An 11,979-nucleotide genomic window follows, 5' to 3' on the forward strand; every position below is an offset into this window, starting at 1 on the left:
GACCACACTGCCGCTAGGTCAGTGCGATCCCATAGCCATAGGCTACAATGGGCTATCGGCATTTCTGAATGGCGATAGCCCAGGGATGCCCGATGTTGATACATCGGGCAGCTTTGCATCCTCCATAGAAACCTATGGGGGATGCAGCGGTGAAGGGGGAATTGCAGCAGGGATTGGAGATTCTTGCTGCGGCCCCCCTTTAATACATTGGTTATCTACTTAATATTTGCGGCTAACCCCCAAAAATGTGTATTTTCGGGGATTTAGCCACAAATATTAGTTGATAAATGGGCCCCTTAGTGTCCCGTGGTGGGGTGCGATTGGGAGGCCTCCTGTTACTCGCTGCTCTTAGCAAAGAAGCAATGAATATAACATGATGTGCAGGTCCATGCTGGGACTAGTAGTTATTAAAGACAAAGGGCCAGATGTATTGAGCTTCAAAATGGAGAGTGATAAACAACCAGTCAGCTTCTAACTGCCGTGTCACAGGCTGGTTTTGAAAGATGACAGGAGCTGATTGGCTGGCTGTTTATCACTCTCTACTTTATAACTTTTTGAAGCTTGATACATCTTACCCAAAGAGTTCTTAGGGCCAGATGTTCATAGGCGGTGGTCTCACCAAACAGCCGGACTACTCTTTATGGTCCCACATTGCTATTGGTCCCCAGATGGATGGATGCATGTCCACTTTTAGCCCTGGTTCCCTGTGTCATGCATGAGGCATACCTCCCAACTGTCACGATTCCGTCGGGACAGTCACGATTTTCGGGTCCTGTCCCGACGTCCCACCCGCGGCAGGCATTGTCCCGCTGCGGGGGGGGTGGCAGTTGGGAGACCCCCCAATGTAGTAGAATAGACGCTGTGCGGTCGCGGCTAATTAGCATAAGCCGCGCCCTCATTTGCATACGCCACGCCCCCTTTTCGGGCGCCCGCACGAGTGTCCCTATTTCTTCACATGAAAAGTTGGGAGGTATGATGAGGCAAGATTAAAATGTAGGTTTGTCAGGCTCATCCTTTAGCTATAATACTGTACACGCAGTCTCAGATGAGAGTGACAATTAGTACAGTCAGCTGGTATATAATATACATACAACTCAATTGAAGATGATGTAGCCTCTGTGTACTGCAGTAATTTACTGACACAGGATGTGACAGCCGCCTGAACTGTTTTGTACTTGGACTGACAGGCTGCACTGTGGTCCCAGCAAACAGCGATATTCAGAGGAGACATCACACGAGCAGCAATTAAATAATAATCAGAGAAATGTATGCTAATATTACTGTGATATGAGACAGGACAGCGGCGCTGTCAGAGGAGTGTGCGATGGGAGAGAAGCAGGGCAGGGACATTCAGTACAGGAACATCAAGCCCAACCGCAGAACGGGGGGAGTCAGCACAGGAATAGCAGAGTGCAGCAAGACAAGACGGAGGTGCAGTGACATTGCTGTGTGATAAGAGTTTGTGCGGCACCAGACAGTAGACACCTGCAGATCAGCATTGGAGACGTGTTACAAGGCCGTGTGTCTGGAGACATGAGCACACATAGATACAGTGATGTAGAGATGTAGTGCTAGAGCAGTCGGGCTGATTCTGATTCACTCGCAGTGAACCGAAATCGACCCCTGTCCCAATGGTCAGGGTTTGAACAGCCTCAGTGTTTTACGTTGTTGCCGGGCCATTCGCAGTGGGGAGAAAGGGGGGTGGTGGCGGCGCTGGGAAATGGGAAAACTCCGTGTTTCATGGGCGTCCCCATGAAAATGCTGTGGGTCCCCATGCAATTGCAGGCGGGACAAAGGTAGGGCACAAATTTCCTGTCACTGGTCTAGGCTCTGCCCAGGCTTGCCTACCCTCCCTGAGAGGCTCCTGAAAATCGGGTCTGCCTCCCGGCCCTCAGGGAAGGTTGGGCAAGTCTCCTACTTGCTGGCCAAGCCCAGCTCCCCCCTTCCCCGGTGGTTCATTTACCGGAAATCGCGGACCCGTGGAGAGGGGCGGGGCTAAAATGCCACAATAGCATTATTTTTTGTCATTTAAGCTCCACCCCTCTCCGCGGCCCACGAATCATGGAGCTTTATGGCAAGGGGGAGGGACCAAGCGATGTCTCTCAGTGTTGCCCCTCCAGGCTTCTACCGGAGAGATGAAAATCAAAGTAGGCAAGTATGGCTCCACCTAACGCAGGTGGGGTATCAGAGTTAGGGGGAAAGGAGTTCCACCACCTCTCCAGAACCACTTTAAGCCATGAAAAGTGTGAAAGAGAAAGTACAGTAAGTGAGGATGTGTGTGTCCTGCACAGTGTGAATGTGATAGGAATGGTTTATGATGAAGATTATGTGGCTGGTTCTGGAATTTGATAAGCTGCCTGAAGAGGTGAATATTCAGGGAACGCTTGAAGGATTGACAATGACAGTGTGGAGCTGATTGGTTGGTAATTTAGCTCTCTGCAGTTTTATGAATATCCCCCATAGTGACATCTGTTTGTGGGGACAGTACAGGGGATGCGGTCAGTATCCTGGCAGACAGAATTGTGAAGTTTAGTATACCAACCCTGGCATCCCAACTACCATCAGAAGAGCAGCGCCTCAAACAGGATCAGGATGCAGGAATTCCGACAGCTGGCATCCTGATAATTATTTGGGGTGCGATCGTTTGCGGCTGGGGATCGGGTGCTAGGTTTAGGCACTAGTGTGTGTGTGGGGGGACTTAGGATTAGGCTGCATGGGGTGGGTAAGTCTTCAAGGGACACATATCTCACAATAGTCCTGATTTTCGTGGGACTGTGCCGCATCTCGCCCGGGGCCAGCAGTGTCCCACGATGTGTGTGTGGAGGGGGCATTTGGACTCCTCCCCTGCTATTCGCTGCTCAGCAGAGCAGAGGTGAATAGATGCTGACAGAGTGCTAGCCATGCGCCTACAGCGGCAGAAATGAGGCGTGGCCTCGCAGGAGGGCCACGATAATAGGCCACGTTCCAAAATTTAGGGCGTTGCTTTGCAATTCCCCAAAGTTGGAATTCTCCATATCAGGATGCTGTGATCAGTCTCCCCAGTACAGAAATAATAGGAAGATACAGGACAGTATACAGATGACTGAGCTGTAGATTAGGGAGACTTTTCTCAAAGGGAATTGAGAAATAAAATTAAATGTCTTCCTTAACATTACATTATAAAGTTCTGTGCGGAACGGTTATTTTATCTTACGGAGATTTTGCCTTGTAAATGATTGCCCCGACTTCGACCAGGAACCCGCACCTCCGTCCAACTCAGGCAGCATCATATCCAGCTACAGGATAAAGAAATGGATTCGTTGGAATTGGTTTTGTATTTCTTAAACAGCGAGATGAAACCATCATTTACTGTGAGCTCAGCAGACGGAGCGATCCATTAACAGTACATGTATCCCATTGTACGATTGTCTCACCTCTACCGAGAGCTGGAACTGGAGGGAGCTGATTCCTTATCTCGTCTGTTTAACAGGAGGAATAAACGGGAATCTTAAACAGTCATCCGGTGACTTCCATTCATTCTCTTCTATTTACCTAGAAGAGCTGCTTCCGGCCCTGTGAGAATTCTCATTTCAGCTGTAAATTTATTATATAATGACATATTAATCTCTCACCAAGTGCAATTTACTGAGCATTAGTCAGAAGCTTACATTCATTCTCATCTCATTCATTGACTCACAACAATTGTACCCAGGGACAGCACTTACAGGCTATTTGTGTTATATTACAATAAAATTGTGGTAGTATCCTGTAATACGTGTTACAATAATAAAACGTCAAATGAGGGTATTTTCTCGGTTTTATCATTTGCAATCGCCGTGTAGCAGACCCGATGTGACCCTTCCAGATTTCCCACACTCCACCGTTACAGTCCAGGTTTTAAGGATATCCATGCTTGAGCACAGGCGACTTAGGGCATAATTCGTCCACGTTTCCAATGTTGCGAGTCTGTGCATGTGCAGACTATCTTTGAGATAGTATCACACTCGCCAAGGCCTTCGTACGGGCAGGGAAGGGGTAGGGGAACCCCCCAGCATCTTATGTGCGTCGCCATGAACATGCAGTGATTCACGTGGTGGGGCAGGGGTGGGGGGAGCATGGGTGCTGGGGGCCGGATGGCATTTACCTGTTCGCTAGGCTGCGTACGTTCGCACATAAAGGTCTGAATTAGGCCTTTAATTAGTACTTCATTGAATGTGATGTAGCCACCTGCACTATGACAGCTGAGAATAGCGGACACCTTATTCCAGTCACTGCTGCTGGACACCATTAGAGGTACAGACGACGCGCTCAGCTAATTAACGAGGATACAGACACATCATGCAAAGTAATGAGGGAGAAGAACATGAGGCGATGAGAAAAGCCACAAAGATAACTCCAGCACCCGAATGCATTGCTCATTTATTCCATAAGTATAAATGCTGACATTTGTGTCGATATAGCTGCAGAGATAACACGACACTGGTAATGAGACGCCTATGGATCATTAGGTCTCCAGCATGTTGGTTGACACCATTAGGTCGACATACATTAAGGTAGACATGACTGAAGATCGACATGGGTTAGGTTGACAGGGTCATTAGGTCGACACAAGCATTAGGTCAACATGAAGAAGGTCGCCAGTCAAAAGGTCAGCATGGGGTTTTTCACATTTTTTTGGGCCTGAATTACGACAGTCGACATGGACACTGAAATGTAGCACCGCGTTCCCTCCTATGGCTCGCTGCGCTCGTCATGCTTCGGGCACACTATTTTATTCTCCCACCATGCTCTAGTGGATGGTAGGGCATGAAATACCGCCTGTCGGCACATGTCGGCTCAAAAATAATGTGAAAAACACAATGGCGACCTTTTGACTGTTGACCTTCCCCATGTAGACCTAACTACTGTATTGTTCTATGTATTGTATTGCAGCCGAGAACAATAGGCCTTGGTGAGCCTTGGCTCACCATGGCTATCCAGAGATGGCTAGATAAGGATGGCTCCATCTGTATATGGAAGTGGTCTTTAAACGCGGTCCTCAAGGCACACCGACGGTCCAGGTTTTATGGCTATCCCTGCTTATTCACAGATTAAAAACCTTTAAAACCTGGACTGTTGGTGTCCCCCGAGGACCGTGGTTGAGGACCATTGGTATATGGTGCCAAAATGTCAACAGATCAACACCAACACCAAAAGGTTGACGTGTTTTTTTGCAACTTTTTCACTTTTAGGTTGACTACAGTAGATCGACTCTTATTTAGGTCAACATTGTCAAAAAGTTGACGTTTTTTTTTGCATCTTTTCAACTTTTTGGACGTTTTTATGCTTTACGCTCCATGTGGACTCTGATTAGGCATGGTAAAGTGGCCCATAGCACGGTGAGTGATTCAAGACACGTGCGAGGATGCACAATACTACTTAGAGCAGGCATGGCCAAACTACGGCCCTCCAGCCGTAGTTTGGAACTACAAATCCCATCATGCCTTGCCACCGTTTTGCTTTTAGAGAATGCTAAAACTATGGCAAGGCATGCTGGGATGTGTAGTTTCACAACAGCTGGAGGGCCATAGTTTGGCCATGCCTGCCTTAGCGGTCCACATGCTGAAGGTTGACAGGCCTTAGGCCGACACATGAAATAGGTCGACATGGGTAAGGCCGACAGGGTCGGAAGGTTGACACAAGCATTAGGTCGACAATCAAATGGTCGAGATCACATTTTTTTGGTCCCGAATGTTGATACTGCCAACATGGACTGCTGTACTCGGCACACTATTATATTCTCCCACCACGCCGTAGTGGATGGTAAGGTATAAAATACCGCCTGTTGACAGATGTCGGCTCATTTTTTAAAAACATCATGTCGACCTTTTTCCATGTCTACCTCTGGGAGCTGATATTGTGCACAGGCGCTAGTAGAGTTTTTCAGACTCCTCCTGGGGCAAGTCACATGAGCAGTGTCTATCGCTGCCGCTGATGAGCTTAATACATAGTAACGGTACTTTGATTCAAATTGAAAATACCTGTGGCGATATGGATTGTTCATGACTGTGGCGCATCCCCCAAGACTGTGGTACAGCAGACACGGAGATGTAACACAGACCAGTACCGAAGCAGTTGTCGACATTGACACACAAAAATATGAAAAAAGTCATGTCAACTTTTTTGTGTCAACCTTTCATGTCAACATTTTGACGCTGTCGACCTATTGCCTGTCCATCTAGACATTGTCTATCTAATAATCCACACCCAGAGACCGGCGAAGGGATGTCAGACAAGAGGTCAAGGCAGCAGATGACGAGATAACAGACAAGTCCAGAAAGAGGCATGTTCTACGATTGGGCTGAAGACGTGATGATAGACAAGCAGGGGCGCCAAGAGGGGGGGCGGGTACTAATTACCCGGGCTTGCAGAAGGGGCCCTGGTCCGACCCACCTTTCCCCTCCGTCCCTCCCGGGCAGCAGCAGCTGCACACATCTACAGCATGAGCTGTGCTGACAGCAGGCTCAGCATGAGTGTCTCACTGACAGCGTGAGAGCTCATGCCGAGCCTGCTGTCAGCACAGCACATGCTGTAGGTGTGTGCTTCTACTGCTGAGGGGGGCGACAATAACATACCCCCCCCCCCCCCCCCCCTTGACTTTAGAGGGTTTTTTCACTCTCCCTGTAATAATTTTGGGGGCGTGGTCTAATCATGGGAGGGGCCCAGCATACCTTGAGTACAAGGGTCTGAGGTCAGAGCTAAAGGTGTGGATGCACAGTGCCATTCAGGCTCGATTTGATTTTGACTATTTGATTTTAGCTCACTGCACTTTAGCTATAAAATGTGGACACACGGTGCAATTCTATTTGAATGTACACGTGGGCTGCTGCTGGAAGTGGTGCAAAATCGACCTGCTAGTGGCCAGTGTGTACACCCCTTAAGGCTGTAAGTAATGTAGCTGGCACACGAGGCTGGAGATAGGGGGGGTATGGTATAACTCTCAGTGGTATCTCCGTCATCGGAATCCCGACTGCACCCCAGATAGGGTACCCGGCCAGCAGCAATAGGGACTAGAGGGGGCATCACAGAACTCACAGATGGGAAAACTATGAGCTTTGGTTACAATGGGCCAGATGTATCAAGCTTCAAAAAGTGCTAAAATGGAGAGTGATAACAACCAGCCAATCAGCTCCTACCTGTCATGTTACAGGCTTGATTTGAAAAATGACAGGTAGGACCCGATTGGCTGGTTACTTATCACTGTCCAATTTATCATTTTTTGAAGCTTGATACATCTGGCCCAATAACACATGGGGTGGTAGAGACAGTCAGACACAGGATACACAAGAAATAATTTGTAGCTGGTGTTCCCATATAAAACACTGTCTATCTGCACCTAATACTGAATAAAAAACAGCCTCCAGAAATTCAGTGCATACGGCTTTAATACCTTCAGATCTAAGAACAAGAATAGTAATTGAAGCATTTACATACCATCATTGTATGCACTGACTATATCAAATTACCAATCCTGTCTGCAATATGGTGGGTGAGCACTGTGAGGCCAACAGAATACAAAGTGTGAGCGCATAACGGGAAGACAACAAACATAAAAGCAGCAACACAGTGTGTGCGGCTATTTGTGGGTAGAACGCCTCAGTATATATCAGAGGTATATCGTAGCAGATGTGTGATCCTGACCTATTGGGCCCACTTTGGAACACATAAGTGAGCAGTGTTTGATTGCATTGGCTACATGTGCTAGGTCAGTGGTTCTCAACCTCGGTCTTCAGGGACCCCCAACAGCAGTGTTCCCTCTATACCCTAACACCACTGTGTATAGGTCAGGTCTTCCTCTATATATATGCACATGTATATATCAAACACAATGCAGCATGAACCACAGACATCTGGGATATTATGGATGGCGGTCACCATGCCGATAGTCACAATTTCAACATCTGAAATGCCAAAACTCTACAGAACAACAATAGTTAGGCTGCAGGGTAAAGTCAGCCATACACTACTGTGATATGTTTCAGCAGGATCGCACTGACGGGTGGGGGGGCAGAGTCGGAGGTTGGACAGGCAGCAGGTCTGAATTTGGTTCAAGTCCAATGTGTATGGTACCGCACATCGGACCCAAGGGGGACATCAAACACATCCAATTTGGGCCAATTGATTGGGTCAGGTTGAGAGTGTGTGTTGGGGGTGAGGATAAGGGTTAAGGTGCCCATACACTAGTAAGATTTATCTTCAGATCTGGCTGGTTGGAACAAAAACATGGTTATTGAGTGACAGCTTGTCCGTTTTCCAGCATTTCCAAACAAATGGTCAACTGTCATGTTCATCCATAACCATGTTTTTGTTCCAACCAGCCAGATCTGAAGATAAATCTGCGTGTGTATGGGCACCTTAAGGGTGTGTGTGTGTGTTTGTAAATAGGGGGGGGGGGGGGGTAAGTTAGGCTGTGGGTGTGTTGGAGGTAGGGAATAAGGGTTAGGTAGTTATGGTTAGGCTGCAGGGTTGGGGTCAGGCTGCGTGTGTGCTGCGGTATAACCTTTGGAGATGATAGTGTTAGGCTGCAGGGTTTGGGCCAGGTTAGGAGATAAGTGTTAGGTTGTGTGGTGATTGGCTGTGTTGGAGGATGAGGGTTAGGCTGTGTGTGTGGTGTTAGGTTAGGCTGTGGGTGTATTGGGGATTTGGAATAAGGGTTAGGTATTGCGGGATGTTAAGGTTAGGGTTAAGGTCAGGCTGTGTGTGTTTGGGGTGATAGGGTTAGGCTGAAGGATTTGGGCCAGGTTGAGGGTGTTCTAGGGGTAGGAGGACAAGCGTTAGGCTGTGTGTGTGTGGGGGGGGGGGGGGGGGGGGGGGTTTAGTAGGTGTAGGTTGTGTTAAAGGATATGGAGGGTTACATCAGCAATCACAATTAATGGTTTTCCAGATCCAGTGATATTTTGGCCAGATAAATGGATTCTACAATCTATCTGACTTGCCCACACATTACAGATTTATTTCAGTGATCGGCAGATTTTTCCCGTCTAAAGATTTCATCTTCATATCTGGAAAGTGCCTATACATCAACTCAAATCGATTGTCATTTCAGATGTTACTTCTTTTCATAATGTAAATAGAAGAAGAAGACAAGACGGGAATGCCCACACATATAAAAAAGAACCGCAGATAATACCAGATTATTAAACATGTTTAAAAATCTGATTGGCCATCCCGATCAATTTTTGATCGGGATCACCAAAAGGGGGAGCCCACAGATTAAAGATTAATTGTGACAATCATCTCCAGATCTGAGGATTGTCACAATTAATTGCTGATGTATGGGGCCCGTAAGGCTGAAGGCTACTCAGATAGGCAAAGTACTCTCAGAGTGATAAGATGCTGCACCTTCGGAAGCAGCAGCAGCAGATCCCAGAAGCCTTCAGGAGGAGTCTATATACACAAGACACCTCTGCGGTACTAACATAGATATGCTGTATACAGCAGCTGCTCACTCTGTCCATCACGCCCATTTTACAGGAAGAGAAAGAATTAGTCGGGCTGGGCACATCTATGGCGATTCCTTAGGTTGTGGAACTACAAGTCTAAGCATGGACGTCCTAGCCATCATACAGCTGCACAGGCATGTGCGGCCTGCATCTGAGCATGTCACTAATGGATTTCACACCGTTGGCACCCAGTAATACAGTAAATGACTGTGAAATGCGTTTGCCAGCTGCCTATATGTGAAAGCATCTGTTAGTGAGCGATGATATGTAATAAACAATTCCTCATTAGCATCTGATGATGTTCAGCGCAGAGATTTCTTCCTCGTCCGACTGACAGTGATCCCCGGCTGCTCATCACCAACATACAGGGACATCAGAGGTGACATCAGCAGTCAGTGCAGGAACAGCAGAGGCGCCGTATCATTGCCCAGCCAGATCACACGCAGCCTATTATCTGCCCACAAGGACGCACACAATTTATAGCAGGTTCCTGGGTGTCTGACAGAGAAAGCGCAGTGATTTAGCGACGCTTTGTGTGCACACAATCGCACAATAGCATAGTGACAGCACATTAACGGAGGAGAGAAGATGATTAAATCAGATTATCCCAATCAACCTGTCTATACTTCTCCCCAGAGGGCTTCCGGTGAGATTCTGCAGAAATATTCCTAGCGCAGCTCCCACAGATTGATACGATCGGCCCGTAATTCTCCCAGCCCTTTATCGCAGCCCTTTCATGTATCAGAGCTCTTTTATCCTTTTATCATCTATAGACAGAGTTTTAGCGGATGGCTCTAAGTGATGCAAACACACTTCTGTAGACTGGGTACTGCGTGTACTCAATGTACCGTGCAGGTAAAAAGAACCACGCACGCAGATTCCATTGGCCACCACACTGCCTGACCGGGTATGGGTCAATGGGTTGACCCAATTTCGGTCAACAGGCCTTACGTTGACACCTGAAATAAGTCAACATCGAAAGCTCGACATTCAAAAGGTCAATGTGAGTTTGTCACTTTTTTGTCCAAATTACGTGAAAAACTCATGTCAACATTTTAACTATCGACCTTCAGTGGTCGACCCGATGTAAGTCAACTAAAGACCGTATCCCGCCTGACTGGTGTCCTGCTTATTTTACAGTCTTAAGGTGCCCATAATCTGAGGCGGTTTGGTCTGATTTCGGCCGATTGCGACCAATAGGCCCGTTAAATGGGGCCAAATCGCCTCTCCCTGACATGCCTGACAATGTGCATCGGACCCGACCGGGTGGTCGGACCGGCTGCCTGTCTGACCACCCGTTCTAGGACATGCCTCCAGGCAGCGAGGCGGGTGGGAAGCAGGGACGCATGCGATCCATCACAAGGGATCGCATGCATCCCTGCGACCGGGAAGGTCCCGCCGGCTTGCAGGGTATCAGGTGTCCGAACACTGCTGCGAGACGTTGCAGCAGTGTATGGGCACCTTAAGGCTGGGTACACACTGTAGAATTTGTGGCACTGCCGATATCATTAACAATATTAGCTGTGCCGCTGAACAATCTAGTCAATGATAATGTTCCACGACATCAACGGGACCCCCCCCACCACACCCGAAGAAAAGGCCGCAGACAATATTGTCAGATTTGGACTGCATGTACAGACAACAGGGGGGGGGATTAATGACCAGGGTGAATGTGCAATTTTGCACAATTACATCGTTCTTATTATCATGCCTATCAATGGCAGAAAAGCCGGCACTATTAACCAGTATACAATCCAGATCAGTCAGAGCTGGAGACCTCTGTTGGATTGTGAGGGAGAGATTTATCCATCATTCTAATGATAATATCAGGAGAGGGAACCCAGAGAATCCAATTAGATTCTAGATAGATCTATTATACTCTTATAAAATAATAGCTAGCATTTAATTGGTAGCTATGGTCAACTCCCCTCTTCTCATATTTAGAAGGTTTGATACATCGTCCATCCCCCCCTCCTACCTTTTTAGTTGCCAGGATAACTACTCCTCACCTCTATGGGAGTGAAGTACCACCAGTGACCACTAGAAAGATCAAATTACTCATTTGTGTGCTAAATGACACCATTACAGAAAGTGAAAGCAGGGACAATGATCTGTGGTCTAAAATCTGTCACAGCTCAAAGTGAAAGTACATTGTAGTAACAGCCAGTTTGATATGTTTTACTAGTTAAAAGCCTAAATGACAAAGTAACACAGTAAATATTACTTGTTTTAAAAATGGAATTTAAATGACTATACCGTTTTGTCTGTTAGTAGCATTACATTTAAATATAACTAGATGACAAACGCGTGTTTCGCCTCCTATCGATGGCAATCTGGCTATTGGCTAGACTGTTCCTCTGAAGCCAGTGACTGGTTAGTTGAGATAAAGCGAATCTCGAACAGCATTGGAATTCCCATTTATGTCAATAGATACAAATCCGCCGAACGGACCCTGAACGTTTGGAAGATAAAATATATTGAGCATGTACTGTACTTTCATATTGACACAAACTGACAC

The sequence above is a fragment of the Crinia signifera genome, chromosome 9 (genome assembly GCF_055691185.1).
Source record: "Crinia signifera chromosome 9, ASM5569118v1, whole genome shotgun sequence".
In the NCBI taxonomy this organism is placed as follows: Eukaryota; Metazoa; Chordata; class Amphibia; order Anura; family Myobatrachidae; genus Crinia; species Crinia signifera.